Source organism: Aegilops tauschii, chromosome 6 (assembly GCF_002575655.3).
Source record: "Aegilops tauschii subsp. strangulata cultivar AL8/78 chromosome 6, Aet v6.0, whole genome shotgun sequence".
In the NCBI taxonomy this organism is placed as follows: Eukaryota; Viridiplantae; Streptophyta; class Magnoliopsida; order Poales; family Poaceae; genus Aegilops; species Aegilops tauschii.
The window spans coordinates 43529708-43549569 of NC_053040.3; positions in this window are offsets into that span (position 1 = coordinate 43529708).

The window sequence follows — 19862 nt, forward strand, 5'->3', positions numbered from 1 at the left end:
ACTTTGGTCTGACTAATTCATTCCTTCCGGTAATACCGAGTTCATTGAGTTGATCTAGGTTTCAATCTCGATGCAACCGATTTGAACAGTTCGGTCTCACCGAGTTGCAGTAACCGCTTGCGATTCTACATCTCGGTGCCACCAAGTTGGTCAACTCGGTCACACCGACACGGTCTGGATATATATACCCACTGGTCGAATTTTGAAAATTTCTCCAAAACCCTTCGCCCCCCTGTCTAGCTCTTCCGACTCGAGGTCTCCGAATCATCTCCTCCGTCGCGAGCGACCTCCTGTCGCTGGTCTCTGCCACCTTCAACGGAATCTTCGCCGCTGTTGGCGCCGTAGCGAGTTCACACCGAGTTAGGGTATGAACTCGACCCCTTTGTGCAATATTTACCTCTGATTCCTGCACTTAGGTCCATGCCATGAATCTTACCACGTTTGAGATACTTCTATACAATCAAAAACTTCTGTAGATTAGTTTTGATTAGAAAACTTAGGGTTAGGTTTCCGCCGAATTCATCTCGGACTGACCGAGTTGTAGAAATCGGTCTCACCGATTTGGCCCAGGCCATTGCACTTGTGATTTTCGGTCTGACCCAAACTTACAAATTGGTGTGACCGAGTTCGATTCTCAGTGAAACCCTAGCAATCTCGGAGTCACCAAACTGTGTCTCGGTCTGACCAATTTCACTAGTTTAGACTCTAATATTGCTTCGGCGTCACCAAGTTTAACAAATCGGTAGCTCCGAAATGACTTCTGTAGAAAACTAAAACTAAGTATTTTACTAATTTTTCTTGCAAAATCTCTGCACATTGTGATGCTCATCCACTCTGTCCCAACTATATCTATGCACAGGGCCAGCTTTCATCTTTCAGCCATGTCAGAAAACAGTGACAGCCAAAACAGGTCTGAGGAATAGGTTCACTTAAGTGAGGGCACTATTCCCTCTGACAGCTATGATGATGGGAGAAGAAGTACTCCTAGCAACCTGCCTAAGGCTGCTACTGGGCAGAGGAGGAAAAGGAATTCAGATTCAGAAGATGAGGACTATATTGTTGATGTAGAGGTCACTTCCAAGAAGAAATTGATCAAGAAAGAGCAAGTTGCTACTGGTATCAAGCCAGGGATGAAGAAGAAGGCTCTTGCTCAGAGGAAGATTTGACGAGTGCATCTTGATTGAATAACTGAAATAGTTCTGTAAACTCGACATACAGAGCATTTTCATGGTAGTAATGCTCTGACCTGACTCTCACCATGAGGGACTCTCGATCGGCAGTCTTGGTTTCTTTCATGTACCATTCATGCAATTCATACATTATCGTTGAGAGCTTCTTGACCTCCTCAGGCTTGACCAGAGGTTGTCGACGGGCATATTTCCGTTTTAGTTGCTCCTCAGTAAAAGTTTTCATGGGCTCGATGCCTAGGAGTTGTTCTACAGTGATACCGGCCTCTTCAGCCTGCCTTCTATGATCGTCGGTTATTACCAGCTGATCGGCACCGGTACTCACATGTGTTGGTACAATGAGCCGGGGGATCGATTGCACCATCTATTCTTCCAGCTGGGGAACAGTTTTCCCGCTTTTTTGGCAGCTGCTTGGCTCGACCTCGAGCTCGACTCCTTTTTTGTGCTTGATATGACTTCTTTATTTGGCGCTCATAGTCTGAGTCAACATGCTTTCGAGCTGGTGCTTCAGCCATACGAATAAAATGGTCATTGACATGCTCAGGTACTTTCTCCTCTGGCGACGGGAGTGGTTTCGGTCCAAAATGGGCTTTCAGTTGGGCCCTGCATTCGACTTCATTTTCCTCGTCGGTCAGGTCGTAAGGTAACCTCAGAAGACGCTTGAGGATTGGACCAAATATGTATTTCTTGCCTCCTATACTTGTACCGCTAGCCGCCGTAGCTGCGACGCCTCTCTTCCGCTGTTGCTTAGGCGGCAGAGCCCGCTGAGGCGGCGGAGACGGCTTATGCGGTGCCTGGCTTGGAGGAGAAGGACTGGGCTGACACGGTGCCGGACTTGGAGGCGGAGTGGGCTGACGCGATGCCGGACTAGGAGGAGGAGGAGTGGGCTGACGCGTTGGCGGACTTGGAGGAGCAGGACTCTGCTAAGGCGGTGGCTGACTTGGAGGAGCGGGAGTCTGCTGACGCGGTGGCGGACTTGGAGGAGGAGCCGGCCCACGCGGTGTCGGTAGCCTTGGAAAGACGATGCAATCCTTTCTCCATAGAATGATACGATGTATGGCATCTCCCAGTGTGCGATCATCGTCACCTCCAGGAATGTCAAGCTCTAGCCCCGAATATTGTGCCACCACTTCATCAACAGCGACACGAGCATAGCCAGCTGGAATCGGATTGCAATGGAAGGTTGCTTCAGGGGGGTTTATATAAGCAACGTCGCCCGCCACCTTCATGGATATGTTCTTCATTTTAAAGTGTAGCTCACAATTAGTGTTATCCATGATGTCATCCACAGGGTATCTATCCAGCAGTGCCTCATCACCCGGGGCGGAACCCACGCTGCTTCTCCGCATGGATGGGATGGTGCTATCCAATGCTGGATCCGCTAGCTGCCGCTGCTGCTCAGACCCCCTTTCCTGGCTAAGTGAGTCGATCTGCTGTTGCTGCCATTGGAAAGAGAGTGCCAACTCCGCGTGCCTTGATTCTAGACCTTGAAGGCGGTCTGCTTCCTGCTTCCTCTGCTGCTCCTCCAGCTTCCTCTTCTTCTCCTCCTGCATCTTCTTTCTCGCACGGCTTCTGTAGTCGGCGTTCTAGTCCGCAAACCTCTCATACCATGGAACAACGCCTTTGCCTCGGGTTCTTCTCGGGTGTTCTGGATTCTTCAGGGCGCGCGTAAGCTCATCGTTCTCTCTGTTGGGCGTGGACACCCCCGTTCGAGCCTCTTCTATTGCGACAATTAAATCAAGGTCGGCTCCTTTAAGACATGCTCGCTGCAAAACCTCGCCTATCTTTGGGTCCAACGTCCCCCCATGCGCATAGAACTAAGTCCTGGACCTAGGGGCCAGCTCAATGTAACCGGAGTGACCCCTGCATCCACCATCTGTTGCTCAGCGAGATCCCATTTAGGTCGGGCCACCTGGTAGCCGCCTAGCCCCAGCTTATGGTGCCACTACTTTTTCGCGGCATTGATCTTGTTTATTCTCGACCGTTTCTGAGATACTTCCAATTCCTTGAATTTCACGAAAGCGTCCCAGTGAGCTCTTTCCTTCTCCAGTGTTCCCTTGAATTCTGGAGTCTTCTTTCCTCCTTCAACGTACTTCGTCCATATACTTTTCTTGTGGTTGTTGAATGCTATCGCCATCTTCCTAAGAGCAGCGTTCTTGACTTTCTCCACATCTGCCTCTGTGAAATGATCTGGTAGGGTGAAATGTGACATGAGAGATTCCCAACGCCGATCTTTTTCTCTTTGGTCGACAAAAGTAAGATCTGGACGTTCCTTTGCTAGCCTTTTCCATTCTTGAATGGAGATCGGGATTTGGTCCTTCACAAGAACTCTGCATTGACGAATGAACTTGTTCGCATTCTTCGTAGGTTCGCGCGGTTCGCCATTAGGTTTGATGGCATCAATGTTGTACTTTACGCCATCCTTCAACTTTTTGGTCGGGCCTCGAACTGTCCTGGTGCATGTAGAAGATTTGCTCGATCCGGAGGGCTGAAAGAAGAAAGATATATCCGTTAATATATACACAAATCAATTAAAACATGTGATGATCACCAGATGCCTGCTTATAAATATACCTCGCCGGTCTTTGTTATTTGAAGATCATCATAGTTCTGGACTCCAAAGATTACCTTTAAATCCTTGACCATATCATGTACATCATCACCAGTACGGTGGCGAGGCTTTGTCCCGGAAATGCTTGCCTTTCTTTCTTATGGGATGCCTGGTTGGAAGAAATCGATGATGTCCCAGGTACATATTCTTCTTACAATTATACCAATATATATCGTCGGTATCATCCAAACAGTGTGTGCTTGCGCGGTATCCCTTTTTTGTTTGTCCTGAAATGTTACTGAGAGCAGGCCAATCATTGATGGTCACAAACAGCAACACATGTAGGTCAAACTCTTCCTGATCGAGCTCATCCCACGCACGTACACCTTTTCCATTCCATAGCTGTAAGAGTTCTTCAACTAATGGCCTTAGGTACACACAATGTCGTTGTCGGGTTGCTTATGGCCTTGGATGAGCACTGGCATCATAATGAACTTCCGCTTCATGCACAACCAAGGAGGAAGGTTATACATACACAGAGTCACAGGCCTGGTGCTATGATTGCTGCTCTGCTCCCCAAAAGGCTTAATGCCATCTGCGCTTAGACCAAATCATACGTTCCTTGCGTCGTCTGCAAAGTCCCTCCACTTCCTCTCACTTTTTCTCCACTGCGACCCGTTAGCGGGTACTCTCAACTTGCCGTCTTTCTTACGGTCCTGTTTGTGCCATCGCATCAACTTGGCATGCTCTTTGTTTTGGAACAAACGTTTCAACTGTGGTATTATAGGAGCATACCACATCACCTTGGCAGGAATCTTCCTCCAGGGTCATTGCGGCTGATCTTATAGCGCAATGCACCGCATACCGGGCACGTGCTAAAATCCTTGTACTCATCGCGGTAGAGGATGCAGTCATTAGGGCATGCATGTATCTTCTGCACCTCTAATCCTAGATGGCAGACAGCCTTCTTTGCTTCGTACGTACTGTCAGGAAATTCGTTCTCCTTTGGAAGCATCTTCTTTAACATTATCAACAACTTTCCAAATCCCTTGTCAGATACACCATTCCCTGCCTTCCATTGCAGCAATTCTAGTGTGGTGCCCAGCTTTTTCTTGTGAGCTTCGCAATTTGGGTACAACAATTTCTTGTGATCCTCTAACACGCGCTGCAACTTCAGCCTCTCCTTTTCAGTTGCGCACATTCTCTTTGCATCGGCAATGGCCCGACCTAGATCATCAGCGGGCTCATCTGATGCCTCTTCTTCAACTTCTTCCCACATTGCCGGCTCAGCTTCTTCCCCCATTGTTGTACCATCGTATTCAGGGAACCCATGGCCAGGATAGTTGTCGTCGTCCTCTTCTTCTTCATTCTCTTCCATCATAACCCCTCTTTCTCTGTGCTTGGTCCAAACATTATAGTGGGGCATGAAACCGGACTCAAACAGGTGCCAGTGAATGGTTCTTGACTTAGAGTAATTCTGATCATTCTTACAGACAACACATGGACAACACATAAAACCATCCGCCCGCTTGTTTGCCTCAGCCGCAAGAAGAAAAGTTTGCATGCCATTAACGAACTGGGGAGAGCATCGGTCATTGTAAATCCATTGCCGTCTCATCTTCATTACACGGCACCGAAAAGACCAAATTAATACAAGTTCATACATAAACTTCATACACACTTATTCTCATAAAAGAACATACAAATTCTCTAGCTAAAGCATTTAAATGCAACAAGAAATGCGATCAAGATCGCAACTAAGGTAACAATTGATCCAACAACATAATGATACCAAGCCTCACTATCAATGGCATATTTTCTAATCTTCAAGTGCATTTTCTCCATCTTGATCTTGTGATCATCGACGACATCGGCAACATGCAACTCCAATTCCATCTTCTGCTCCTCAATTCTTTTCAATTTTTCTTTCAAATACTTGTTTTCTTTTTCAACTAAATTTAACCTCTCGACAAGAGGGTCGGTTGGAATTTCCGGTTCACATACCTCCTAGATAAAAAAATCAATGTCAACTTGATGGGCATAATTTTTCATAAACACAAAATGCAACAAATAGTTATCAAAGAGAATATACCACATGCGAATCATAAACCGGATGAGGGCCGACGGGGACGGATATCAAAACCATGGCACTATGTATAACAAACAACGTACGGGTAAGAAAATTATACAAGTAACTATATATCTAAATCACGCAAACAGGATTTATATATATATATATATAAGATAAGAACAAGAGGCTCACCACAAGGTGGTGCCGCCGACGGGACGGTGCGGGCGATTGACGGTGGTCGGTGGTTAGGACGGAGACGGGAAGGCACTAAGTAAACCACACCTACATATGCAAAGTAAGAGTTATTTCGAGCTCAAATTGCATATAAATCAAATAAACTACCACATATAATTCCTCCCAAACTAAAACCCACAAATCAATATACTTATAGAGCATTGCAAAAGCTAATTAGCAATGAGAGATGAAAGGACAAAGTTGCTAACCTTTGTGATCACTTGAATGGATGGGGTGTGATACGTCCATTTTGCATCATGCTTTGATATCGATATTTATTGCATTATGGGCTGTTATTAAATGTTATGTCACAATACTTATGCCTATTCTCTCTTATTTTACAAGGTTTACATGAAGAGGGAGAATGCCGGCAGCTGGAATTCTGGGCTGGAAAAGGAGCAAATATTAGAGACCTATACTGCACAGCTCCAAAAGTCCTGAAACTTCACGGAGGCCGTTTTTAGAATTAATAAAAAATACTGGCCAAAGAATTAACCAGAGGGGGCCCACACCCTGGCCACGAGGGTGGGGGCGCGCCCTACCCCCCTGGGCGCGCCCACCTGCCTCGTCGGCCCCCTGCAGGCCTCCGGTGCCTATCTTGTGCTATATGAAGTCTTTCACCCTGGAAAAAATCATAAGCAAGCTTTCGGGACGAAACACCGCCACCACGAGGCGGAACCTTGGCGGAACCAATCTAGGGCTCCGACGAAGCTGTTCTGATGGGGAAACTTCCCGCCGGGAGGGGGAAATCATCGCCATCGTCATCACCAACGATCCTCTCATCGGGAGGGGGTCAATCTCCATCAACATCTTCACCAGCACCATCTCCTCTACAACACTAGTTCATCTCTTGTATCCAATCTTTGTCTCAAAACCTCAGATTGGTACCTGTGGGTTGCCAGTAGTGTTGATTACTCTTTGTAGTTCATGCTAATTGGTTTATTTGGTGGAAGATCATATGTTGAGATCCTTTATGCATATTAATATCCCTCTGTTTATGAACATGAATATGATTTGTGAGTAGTTACATTTGTTCCTGTGGACATGGGAGAAGTCTTGCTATAAGTAGTCCTGTGAATTTGGTATTCGTTCGATATTTTGATGAGATGCATGTTGTCTCTGCTCTAGTGGTATAATGTGAACGTCGACTACATGACACTTCACCATTATTTGGTCCTAGAGGAAGGCATTGGGAAGTAATAAGTAGATGATGGGTTGCTAGAGTGACAGAAGCTTAAACACTAGTTTATGAGTTGCTTCGTAAGGGGCTGATTTGGATCCATAAGTTTTATGCTATGGTTAGGTTTACCTTAATACTACTTTTGTAGTTGCGGATGCTTGCAATAGGGGTTAATCATAAGTGGGATGCTTGTCCAAGAAAGGGCAGCACCCAAGCACCGGTCTACCCACATACCAAATTATCAAAGCAACGAACGCGAATCATATGAGCCTGATGAAAACTAGCTTGACGATAATTCCCATGTGTCCTCGGGAGCGCTTTTCTCTATATAAGAGTTTGTCCAGGCTTGTCCTTTGCTACAAAAAGGATTGGGCCATCTTACTGCACCTTATTTACTTTCATTACTTGTTACTCGTTACAAATTACCTTATCACAAAACTATCTGTTACCGATAATTTCAGTGCTTGCAGAGAATACCTTACTGAAAACTGCTTGTCATTTCCTTCTGCTCCTCGTTGGGTTCGACACTCTTACTTATCAAAAGGACTGAGATAGATCCCCTACACTTGTGGGTCATCAAGACTCTTTTCTGGCACCGTTGCCGGGGAGTGAAGCGCCTTTGGTGGGTGCAATTTGGTAAGGAAAAATTTATATAGTGTGCTGAAATTTACTGTCACTTGTTACTATGGAACATAATCCTTTGAGGGGCTTGTTCGGGGTATCTTCACCCCAACCAGTAGAGCAAACAGTTGCTCCTCAACCTACTGAACCTACTAAAAATGTTTACTTTCAAATTCCTTTGGGTATGATAGAGAAACTGCTAGCTAATCCTTTTACAGGAGATGGAACATTACATCCCGATTTGCACATAATCTATGTGGATGAAGTTTGTGGATTATTTAAGCTTGCAGGTATGCCCGAGGATGTTATCAAGAAGAAGGTCTTACCTTTCTCTTTAAAGGTAAAGACATTGACATTTTTTAGGCTATGTGATGATATGGGATCATGGAACTACAACCGATTGAAATTGGAATTTCATCAAAAGTTTTATCCTATGCATCTTGTTCATCGTGATCATAATTATATATATAATTTTTGGCCTCGCGAAGGAGAAAGCATCTCTCAAGCTTGGGGGAGGCTTAAGTCAATGATATATTCATGCCCCAATCATGAGCTCTCAAGAGAAATTATTATTCAAAAATTTTATGCTCGGCTTTATCACAATAATCGCTCCATGCTCGATACATCTTATACTGGCTCTTTTATGATGAAGACTATTGAATTAAAATGGGATTTATTGGAAAGAATTAAACACAACTCTGAAGATTGCGACCTCGACGAAGGTAAGGAGTCAGGTACAACACCTAAGTTTGATTGTGTTAAATCTTTTATGGATACCGATGTTTTCCGTGAATTTAGCACTAAGTATGGACTTGACTCTGAGATAGTAGCTTCTTCCTGTGAATCCTTTGCTACTCATGTTGATCTCCCTAAGGAGAAGTGGTTTAAATATAATCCTCCCATTGAAGTAAAAGTTGTTGCACCTATTAAATTTGAAAAAAATACTATCACTTATAATGTTGATCCTATTGTTCATACTGCTTATATTGAGAAACCACCTTTACCTGTTAGAATAAAGGATCATGCTAAAGCTTCAACTATGGTTCGTAAGACTAATACTAGAACACCTACACCTCCTTAGGGAGATCAACATGAGTAGCAAAGGATGAACCTAGTATTGCTATGGTTAAAGATCTCTTAGCTGATAATATTGATGGGCATGTTATTTACTTCTGTGATGAAGCTGGTAGAATTTCTAGACCTGATACTAAAAATAAACATAGACCTGTTGTACGCATGCCTGTTATTTCTGTTAAAATAGGAGATCATTGTTATCATGGCTTATGTGATATGGGTGCTAGTGCAAGTGCAATACCTCATTCTTTATACAAAGAAATTATGCATGATATTGCACCTGCTAAGATAGAGGAAATTGATGTTACAATTAAGCTTGCCAATAGAGATACTATTTCACCAGTTGGGATTGTTAGAGATGTTGAAGTCTTGTGTGGGAAAGATAAATATCCTGCTGATTTTCTTGTTCTTGGTTCCCCACAAGATAACTTTTGTCCCATCATATTTGGTAGACCGTTCTTGAATACTCTTAATGCTAGGATAGAGTGTAAAAAGGATGTTGTTACTATTGGTTTGGGGGATATGTCTCATGAGTTTAATTTTCCTAAATTTCATAGACAACCCCATGTTAAATAATTACCTAGTAAAGATGAAATTATTGGTCTTGCTTCTATTGTCGGGCCTCCTAATGATCCTTTAGAACAATATTTGCTCGACCATGAAAATGATATGTTTATGAATGAAAGAAGGGAAATAGATGAAGTCTTCTTTAAAGAGGGACCTATTTTGAAACACAACTTAACTGTTGAAATCCTAGGGGATCCTGCTACACCCAAGGGTGATCCAGTGTTTGAGCTTAAACCATTACCTGATACTCTTAAATATGCTTATCTTGATGGAAAGAAGATATATCATGTTATTATTAGTGCTAACCTTTCGGAGCATGAAGAAAAGAAATTATTGAAAACTCTGAAGAAGCACCGTGCTGCTATTGGATATACTCTTGATGATCTTAAGGGCATTAGTCCCACTCTATGCCAACACAAAATAAAATTGGAGAAAGATGCTAAACCGGTTGTTGATCACCAACAATGGTTCAAGCCTAAGATGAAAGAAGTGGTAAGAAAAGAAATACTAAAGCTTCTGGAGGCATGCATAATTTATCCCGTTGCTGATAGTCAGTGGGTAAGTCCTGTCCATTGTGTCCCTAAGATGGGAGGTATTATTGATGGTCCTAATGATAAAGATGAATTGATCCCACAAAGAATTGTTACATGTTATAGAATGGAAATTGATTTCCACAAATTAAATAAAGCTACTAAAAAGGATCATTACCCTTTACCATTTATTGATCAAATGCTAGAAAATTATCCAAACATACACATTTTTGCTTCCTAGCAGATGGTTACTCTGGTTTCTCTCAAATACGTGTGTCAAAAGAGGATCAAGAATAGACCACTTTTACTTGTCCTTTTGGTACCTTTGCTTATAGATGTATGCCTTTTGGTTTATGTAATGCACCTGCTACCTTTCAAAGATGCATGATGGCTATATGCTGTGATTTTTGTGAAAAGATTGTTGAGGTTTTCATGGATGATTTCTCCGTTTACGGAACTTCTTTTGATTATTCTTGAGCAACCTTGATCGAGTTTTGCAGAGATGTGAAGAAACTAATCTTGTCTTGAATTGGGAGAAGTGCCACTTTATGGTTAATGAAGGTATTGTCTTGGGGCATAAATTTCTGAAAGAGGTATTGAAGTTGATAAAGCTAAGGTTGATGCTATTGAAAAGATGCCATGTCCCAAGGACATTAAAGGTATAAGAAGTTTCCCTGGTCATGCCGGTTTTTATAGGAGGTTCATTAAGGACTTCTCTAAAAAAATTAGGCCTCTGACTAATCTCTTGCGAAAAGATATTCCTTTTGTCTTTGATGATGATTGTGTAGAAGCATTTGAAATACTTAAGAAAGCATTGATTTCTACACCTATTGTTCAGCCACCTGATTGGAATTTACCCTTTGAAATTATGTGCGATGCTAGTGATTGTGCTGTAGGTGCTGTTCTAGGACAAAGGGTTGATAAGAAATTAAATGTTATCCAATATGCTAGTATAACTCTAGACAGTGCCCAGAGAAATTATGCTACTACTGAAAAAGAATTTTGAGCAGTTGTATTTGCCTGTGATAAGTTCAGACCTTATATTGTTGATTCTAAAGTATCTGTTCATACTGATCATGCTGCTATTAAATATCTTATGGAAAAGAAGGATGCTAAACCTAGACTCATTAGATGGGTTCTCTTGCTACAAGAATTTGATTTGCATATTATTCATAGAAAGGGAGCTGAGAACCCCGTGGCAGACAACTTGTCTATGTTAGAGAATGTTCTTGATGACCCACTACCTATTGATGATAGCTTCCTGATGAGCAATTAGCTGTCATAAATGCTTCTCGTACTGCTCCATGGTATGCTGATTATGCTAATTACATTGTTGCTAAATTCATACCACCTAGTTTCACATACCAGCAAAAGAAAAAGTTTTTCTATGATTTAAGACATTACTTCTGGGATGACCCACACCTTTATAAAGAAGGAGTAGATGGTGTTATTAGACGTTGTGTACCTGAGCATGAACAGGAACAGATCCTATGCAAGTGTGACTCCGAAGCTTATGGAGGACACCGTGCTGGAGATAGAACTGCGCATAAGGTATTGCAATCCAGTTTTTATTGGCCTACTCTCTTCAAAGATGCCCGTAAGTTTGTCTTGTCTTGTGATGAATGTCAAAGAATTGGTAATATTAGTAGACGTCAAGAAATGCCTATGAACTATTCACTTATTGAACCATTTGATGTTTGGGGTTTTGATTATATAGGACCGGTTCCTTCATCTAATGGGTATACACATATTTTAGTTGCTGTTGATTACGTTACTAAGTGGGTAGAAGCAATTCCAACTAGTAGTGCTGATCATAACACCTCTATTAAGATGCTTAAGTAAGTTATTTTTCCGAGGTTTGGAGTCCCTAGATATTTAATGACTGATGGTGGTTCACATTTTATTCATGGTGCTTTTCGTAAAATGCTTGCTAAGTATGATGTTAATCATAGAATTGCATCTCCATATCACCCACAGTCTAGTGGTCAAGTAGAATTGAGTAATAGAGAGATCAAATTAATTTTGCAAAAGACTGTTAATAGATCTAGAAAGAATTGGTCCTAGAAACTTAATGATGCATTATGGGCCTATAGAACTGCATATAAAAATCCTATGGGTGTGTCTCCTTATAAAATGGTTTATGGAAAAGCATGTCACTTACCTCTCGAACTAGAACATATGGCATATTGGGCCATTAAAGAGCTCAATTGTGATTTCCAACTTCCGGTGAGAAGAGGCTATTTGACATTAGCTCACTTGATGAATGGAGAACCCATGCCTACGAGAATGCCAAACTATTTAAAGAAAAAGTTAAAAGATGGCATGACAAAAGGATACAAAAGCGTGAGTTTAATGTAGGTGATTATGTGTTGCTATTCAACTCTCGCTTAAGATTTTTTGCAGGAAAACTTCTCTTGAAATGGGAAGGCCCTTACGTTATCGAGGAGGTCTATCGTTCCGGTGCCATAAAATCAACAACTTTGAAGGCACAAATCCAAAGGTGGTGAACGGTCAAAGAATCAAACATTATATCTCAGGTAATCCTATAAATGTTGAAACTAATGTTATTGAAACCGTAACCCCGGAGGAATACATAAGGGACACTTTCCAGAATGTTTTAGACTCCGAAAAGGAATAGGTATTGGTATGGTAAGTAAACCGACTCCAAAACAGTTCTAATCGTAATTTTTCTCCGTTTTGGAATATTTAAGAAAATAGGAAAATAAGAAGTAGTCCGGGAAGGACACGAGGCGTCCACGAGGGTGGAGGGCGCGCCCCTGCCTCGTGGGCACCTCGTGTGCTCTCTGGACTCTGTTTTCTTGCACAATACTTCTTTTGGTCGGTAAAAATTCATTATATAATCTCCTGAAGGTTTTGACCACCGTACCATGCAAATATCCTCTGTTTTTGTTTCGAGCTGTTTTTCTGACAAATCTAGATCACCATGACGTCTCGAAGTGCCCCCAAGGACAAGTTCCTCGAGAAGGTCATTAATCCCTACCTCGCGGAAGTGCTGCAACATCCTCAAACCATTGAGATGCGTGAGGGGTTGCTGCACATCCGCGATGTTAAGGGACCAAGGAGGACCGGAAACGTGGAGACAAGGCTCGAGGCAATGGAGCAACAAGTTTTCAAGTGCCAGGAGATGGTGGAGCGTGGACTCGACGCCAATCACATAATGATCACAGAGTTCACCAACAACCACAAGCTGGACGCCGAGGACATTGGGGAGGCCATCTTCAGCTTCATGAGAAAATCGAGCACCTCCAAGCCCATATCTATGACCTGCAAAACCAAAACTGTGAGTATGAATATAGATTCAAGGGGATGAGTTTGGCTGCAGATTTAAGGACCCCGGAGACTCGCTCATCCTTCTATGATGGTGAGCCTAGGCCTTGGAAGAGGGACGACAGGCGTACATCATCAACAACTCCATCATCACCACCCCCGAGGAAACAGATATAAATACATGGGTATGGGCACTCCCCTTGGCAACTGCCAAGCTTGGGGGAGGTGCCCCGGTATCGTATCACCATCACTCTATCTTTACCGTTTTTCTTAGTTCGATCCTTTTAGTAATATCTTGATCTAGTAGAATAAAGTTTTAGTATGATTTAGTTTTGAGTTTTGCCTTATGATCCTTCTATGTAATCGAGTCCGTGAGCTATATATAATAAAGATTAGTGTTGAGTCAAGTACTTGATTATCTTGCTATGATCGTGAAGGAAGTAAAGAAAAAGAAAGAATAAAAAGAGATAAAGAGATCATATTTATCTTATGGAGAGTAATGACTTCACATATAAAGACTATGATGAATAAAAGTTGTTGAGAGTTGACAAACATAGTTTTGGTCATCGTTGCAATTAATAGGAAGTAATAAAGAAAGAGAGGTTTTCACATAAAAATATACTATCTTGGACATCTTTTATGATTGTGAGCACTCATTAAAATATGACATGCTAAAGAGTTGATGTTGGACAAGGAAGACAACGTAATGGGTTATGTTTTCTTATATCCGAAATAAAGTATATTGTCATGGATCATCCAACATGTTGAGCTTGCCTTTCCCCCTCATGCTAGCCAAATTCTTTGCACCAAGTAGAGATACTACTTAAGCTTCAAAATATCCTTAAACCCGGTTTTGTCATGAGAGTCCACCATATCTACCTATGGATTGAGTAAGATCCTTCAAGTAAGTTGTCATGTTGCATGAAATAAAAATTGCTCTCTAAATATGTATGATTTATTAGTGTGGAGAAAATAAGCTTTATACGAACTTGTGATGTGGAAGCAATAAAAGCGACGGACTGCATAATAAAGGTCCATATCACAAGTGGCAATATAAAGTGACGTTCTTTTGCATTAAGATTTTGTGCATCCAACCATAAAAGCACATGACAACCTCTGCTTACCTCTGTGAAGACCTATCTTTTACTTTTGTCTTATACCTTATGCAAAAGTCATGGTGATCTTCACCTTTCTTTTTTACATTTTATCCTTCGGCAAGCACAGTGTCTTGGAAAGATCCTGATATATATATATATATATATATATATATATATAGATATATATATATATATATATATATATATATATCCAACTACATGTAAGTTAGCATGCACTATTATTGTTGACATTACCCTCGAGGTGAAAGGTTGGGAGGCAACACTATAAGCCCCTATCTTTCTCTGTGTTCGATTAAAACTCCGTAACCGCAAGTATTGTGTGAGTATTAGCAATTATGAAAGACGAAATGATAGTTGAGTATGTGGACTTGCTGAAAAGCTCTTATATTGACTCTTTCCGATGTTATGATAAATTGCAATTGCTTCAATGACTGAGATTATAGTTTGTTGGTTCTCAATGAAGTATCTGATTCATACTTGACATTGTGAATAGATTGTTAATTGAGCATAAGAAATCATATGACAATATTTGTTACTGTTGTAAGAATGACCATGATGCCCTCATGTCTGTATTTTATTTTATCGACACCTCTATCTCTAAACATGTGGACATATTTTTCGATATCGGCTTCGCGTGAGGACAAGCGAGGTCTAAGCTTGGGGGAGTTGATACGTCCATTTTGCTTCATGCTTTGATATCGATATTTATTGCATTATGAGCTGTTATTACACATTATGTCACAATACTTATGCCTATTCTCTCTTTTTTTACAAGGTTTACATGAAAAGGGAGAATGCCGGCAGCTGGAATTCTGGGCTGGAAAAGGAGCAAATATTAGAGACCTATTCTGCACAGCTCCAAAAGTCCTGAAACTTCACGGAGGCGGTTTTTGGAATTAATAAAAAATACTGGCGAAAGAATTAACCAGAGGGGGCCCACACCCTGGCACGTGGGTGGGGGGCGCGCCCTACCCCCTGGGCGCGCCCCCCTGCCTCGTGGGCCCCCTGGCAGGCCTCCGGTGCCCATCTTCTGCTATATGAAGTCTTTCACCCTAGAAAAAATCATAAGCAAGCTTTCAGGACGAAACACCGCTGCCATGAGGTGGAACCTTGGCGGAACCAATCTAGGGCTCCGGCGGAGCTGCTCTGCCGGAGAAACTTCCCTCCGGGAGGGGGAAATCATCGCCATCATCATCACCAACGATCCTCTCATCGGGAGGGGGTCAATCTCCATCAACATCTTCACCGACACCATCTCCTCTAAAACCCTAGTTCATCTCTTGTATCCAATCTTTGTCTCAAAACCTCAGATTGGTACCTATGGGTTGCTAGTAGTGTTGATTACTCCTTGTAGTTAATGCTAGTTGGTTTATTTGGTGGAACATCATATGTTCAGATCCTTTATGCATATTAATATCCCTCTTATTATGAACATGAATAGGATTTGTGAGTAGTTACATTTGTTCCTGAGGACATGGGAGAAGTCTTGCTATAAGTAGTCATGTGAATTTGGTATTCGTTCGATATTTTGATGAGATGTATGTTGTCTCTCCTCTAGTGGTGTTATGTGAACATCGACTACATGACACTTCACCATTATTTGGTCCTAGAGGAAGGCATTGGGAAGTAATAAGTAGATGATGGGTTGCTAGAGTGACAGAAGATTAAACCCTAGTTTATGAGTTGCCTCGTAAGGGGCTGATTTGGATCAACAAGTTTCATGCTATGCTTAGGTTTACCTTAATACTTCTTTCGTAGTTGCGGATGCTTGCAATAGGGGTTAATCATAAGTGGGATGCTTGTCCAAGAAAGGGCAGCACCCAAGCACCGGTCTACCCACATACCAAATTATCAAAGTAACGAACACGAATCATATGAGCGTGATGAAAACTAGCTTGACGATAATTCCCATGTGTCCTCGGGAGTGCTTTTCTCTATATAAGAGTTTTACCAGGCTTGTCCTTTTCTACAAAAAGGATTGGGCCATCTTGCTGCACCTTATTTACTTTCATTACTTGTTACTCGTTACAAATTACCTTATCACAAAACTATCTGTTACCGATAATTTCAGTGCTTGCAGAGAATACCTTACTAAAAATTGCTTGTCATTTCCTTCTGCTCCTCGTTGGGTTCGACACTCTTACTTATCGAAAGGACTATGATAGATCCCCTACACTTGTGGGTCATTAGGGTGCCTTCAAATCTTGACAAATTTTGGCAAAAATTGAGGATGAGCTCGAGAGAAGAGGAAGAAAATAGACAGGAGAGGAAAGGGGAAAAACAAAGAGCTCGGGCTCGATGAAGGGGTTTATATAGGATGATCTTTAGTCCCGGTTGGTTATACAAACTGGGACTAAAGGTGCATCTATAGTACCGGTTCGTTCGACAAACCGGGACTAAAGGTGTTGCTGGGGCCCCAGCCAGACACCAGCCTGCCACCACCTCTTTAGTCCCGGTTCGTGCCACGCACCGGTACTAGAGGTTCACCACGAACCGGGACTAATGAGCGCCACCCACCTAGCCGTTGGAACCGTCACTAATGATCACATTAGTGCCAGTTCGTTTACAAACCGGGACTAATGAGCTGAACATAAGGTCGTTTTTTACTAGTGTATGGAGTGCCCGGGATTTGCCGGAAGGGGAATGAATCAACAGTCCGACCAAATATAGGCCCCTTTTTCTCTTCATTATATCTTTTATTTACAATTGTTGAATAGGAAACATGTCTACCCACGCTAAAGCTGGGGGTTCTGCTCGCCTCCAAGAAGACCCCATCGAGGCAGAAATCACTTTTTTGATTACCCGGACGAACACCAGATGGGTTTGCATGGTGGCGGCAGTTGCCCAAACCCCGACACCGACGCCGACACCGGCACCGGCACCGACACCATCCCCAACACTAGCAAGGATGCTGTCGTTGCCAGTAACGCACCGAAGCAGAAGGGGTCTGATAACCCACAAGTATAGGGGATCAGTTGTAGCCTCTTTCGATAAGTAAGAGTGTCGAACCCAACAAGGACTACAAAAAAAAGACACATCCGTGACATTTTGGGCCGAACGAAAAAAAATTCTGTCATACTTATGACACTTCTATGATGGTAATTGTGACAAAACCCAGTATCATGATAGATGTGGTGGGCTCCTACTTCTATGAAAGAAAATGCGCTTTTCGTCCTGGGCGGGCCGGAGACGCAGCTGCATGATATTCTTTGGGCCGTCCATGACGGAGAAAACAATGGTAGAAGCGAGGGCGAAGAAAATATCCGAGCGATGCACGTTTCTTTTGTACACGCACATGCGTGGGTGCGAGGCGTTGGGCTCTAACTGAAACCGAGCGAGGCGTTGGGCTCTAACTGAACCAGAGCGATTGCACTGCAGACTATGCGTTACTGAACCCGAGCGATCGATCGATGGCTGTTAACTGAACCCGATCGAGCGATTCCTTCGCTACTGCTACTAACTGCAGCCGGTCGATGTTGCCTCTGGATGAACAGTGAGCGTTGCTGGGGGGGTTTGGATGAATATTTCCCTGTGGGGGTGGATGAACAGGACCCCATGGTGTTGCCTCTAGATGAACAGGACCCGATCGATCGAGCTGGTTGGGACTGGATGAACAGGACCCCGTGGAGGGCTGCATGAACAGGACCACCCCGTCGAGGGCTGGATGAACAGTAGACGGTGCTGGGCTGGATTAATAGTAGCCCGTGGAGGGGTGGTTGAACAGGAGCCCGTGGAGAGGGATGGTTGAACAGTAGCCGGTGGAGTAGTGCACGGTGGAGGCTGGATGAATAGGAGCCCGTGGATGAACAATCGCAGGTGGAGGCTGGAGGAGGTCGACGGTGGATGAACAGTAGCCCGTGGAGGCTGGAGGGGGTCGACGGTGGAGATGAACAGTATCCCGTGGAGTCCCGTTTTGCGGTACGCCACACCCCTCCCGATGAACAGGACCCCCGTTTCGACTGTAGCGCTCCAACACAAGTCCGTTTCCTCCTTTTTGCGGTACGCCACACCCCTCCCGATCAACAGGACCCTGTTTCGACCGTAGGACGTCCGTTTCCTCCATTTTGCGGTATGCCAGACCCCTGCCGATGAATAGGATCCCGTTTCGAATGTGGCCGGTCAAACACAAGGCTGTTTCCTCCATTCTGCGATACGCCAGGCCTCGTTTCCATCGGCTGTTCCGTCCAAGCCCTCCCGATGAACACGACGACGCATTCCATTTCAACCCAGCCGGTTGGCTCCCCATGAACACGACGATGACGCTATTTCTCCGTTCCGACCCAGCCATGTACACGAGCCCTGGTCGTACGTATGCGCGAGTAGGTGTTCGAGACCCCACCCGTATGTACGTACATGGCCGTATTTTCTTTCTTGCACACCGGCTGTTGTACGTACGTGTACATGCTACGTGCGCGCCTCTACATCGACCAGTATGTACATACACGTTCGCGACCAGAATGACAACGCTACGTACGCTTTGACCAGGTGGGTCCCGACTGTCAGGCACTTCCTTGCGTGCGAAGATCTAGCTGGTGGGTCCCAGCAGTCAGGGGGCAAATCGTTTTTTTCCCGGATGCACTTCCTTGCGTGCGAAGATGTAGCTGGTAGGTCCCAGCAGTCAGAGGGGAACATTTTTTTTGGAAAATACGATGGCCAGTCCAGTGGGTCCCCGCTGTCAGGTGCAGGAATAATTATTTTGCGCGTAATAAGGAGACACTTCCTTGCGGCTGCCGTGGACCCAGCTGTCAGCCTCTCCACGTACAGTACTCTTCCGATGGAAGTCGGTCATTGACCACATTGACCACGCCGCGCCGAGAGCACCAAGGCAGTGGACGATGGCAAGGCCTAGGAAAGGGACGACGCGGAGCCAGGGAAGAGGCGCCAGTGGATGCCCACACGGAGAGGAGTACGAGGGTTCACTAGTTCGGCTACAGTGTGAGGCTGCCGTCGCCGCAGAATAACAGGGGGTGTGGGTGAGTAGAGGGATGTCCTGGCCAGCGGTGGGAGTAGTAGGGGGCGTTGGGGCCTCCGCGGCATCACAGCCGACCACGGGAGGCAGGAGCACGCGGCACGACCGACGCTGGTTTGGGCGGATGGAGCAAGAAGACCAGAGGTTGAAGAAACACTACGGCCGTTGGATGGACATCGTATGGTCACTTGAGCTAGAATCATTCATATATTGACTAAGTTGACAAAGCCCTCCGTACCCATCAACTTAGTAGGCCCACAAGTCAGCCGCCCACTGTGGTGGGTCCCAGCTGGCAGCGGGGTATTCATTTTTTGTGTGCAATAAGGAGGCACTTCCTTGCGTGCGAAGATATAGTTGGTGGGTCCGACCTGTCAGCGGAGGGAACGTTTTTTTCGCGAAATACAGAGGCCCTTCTGGCGGGTCCCAGATGTCAGGTGGAGGAATCATTATTTTGCGCGTAATAAGGAGGCAT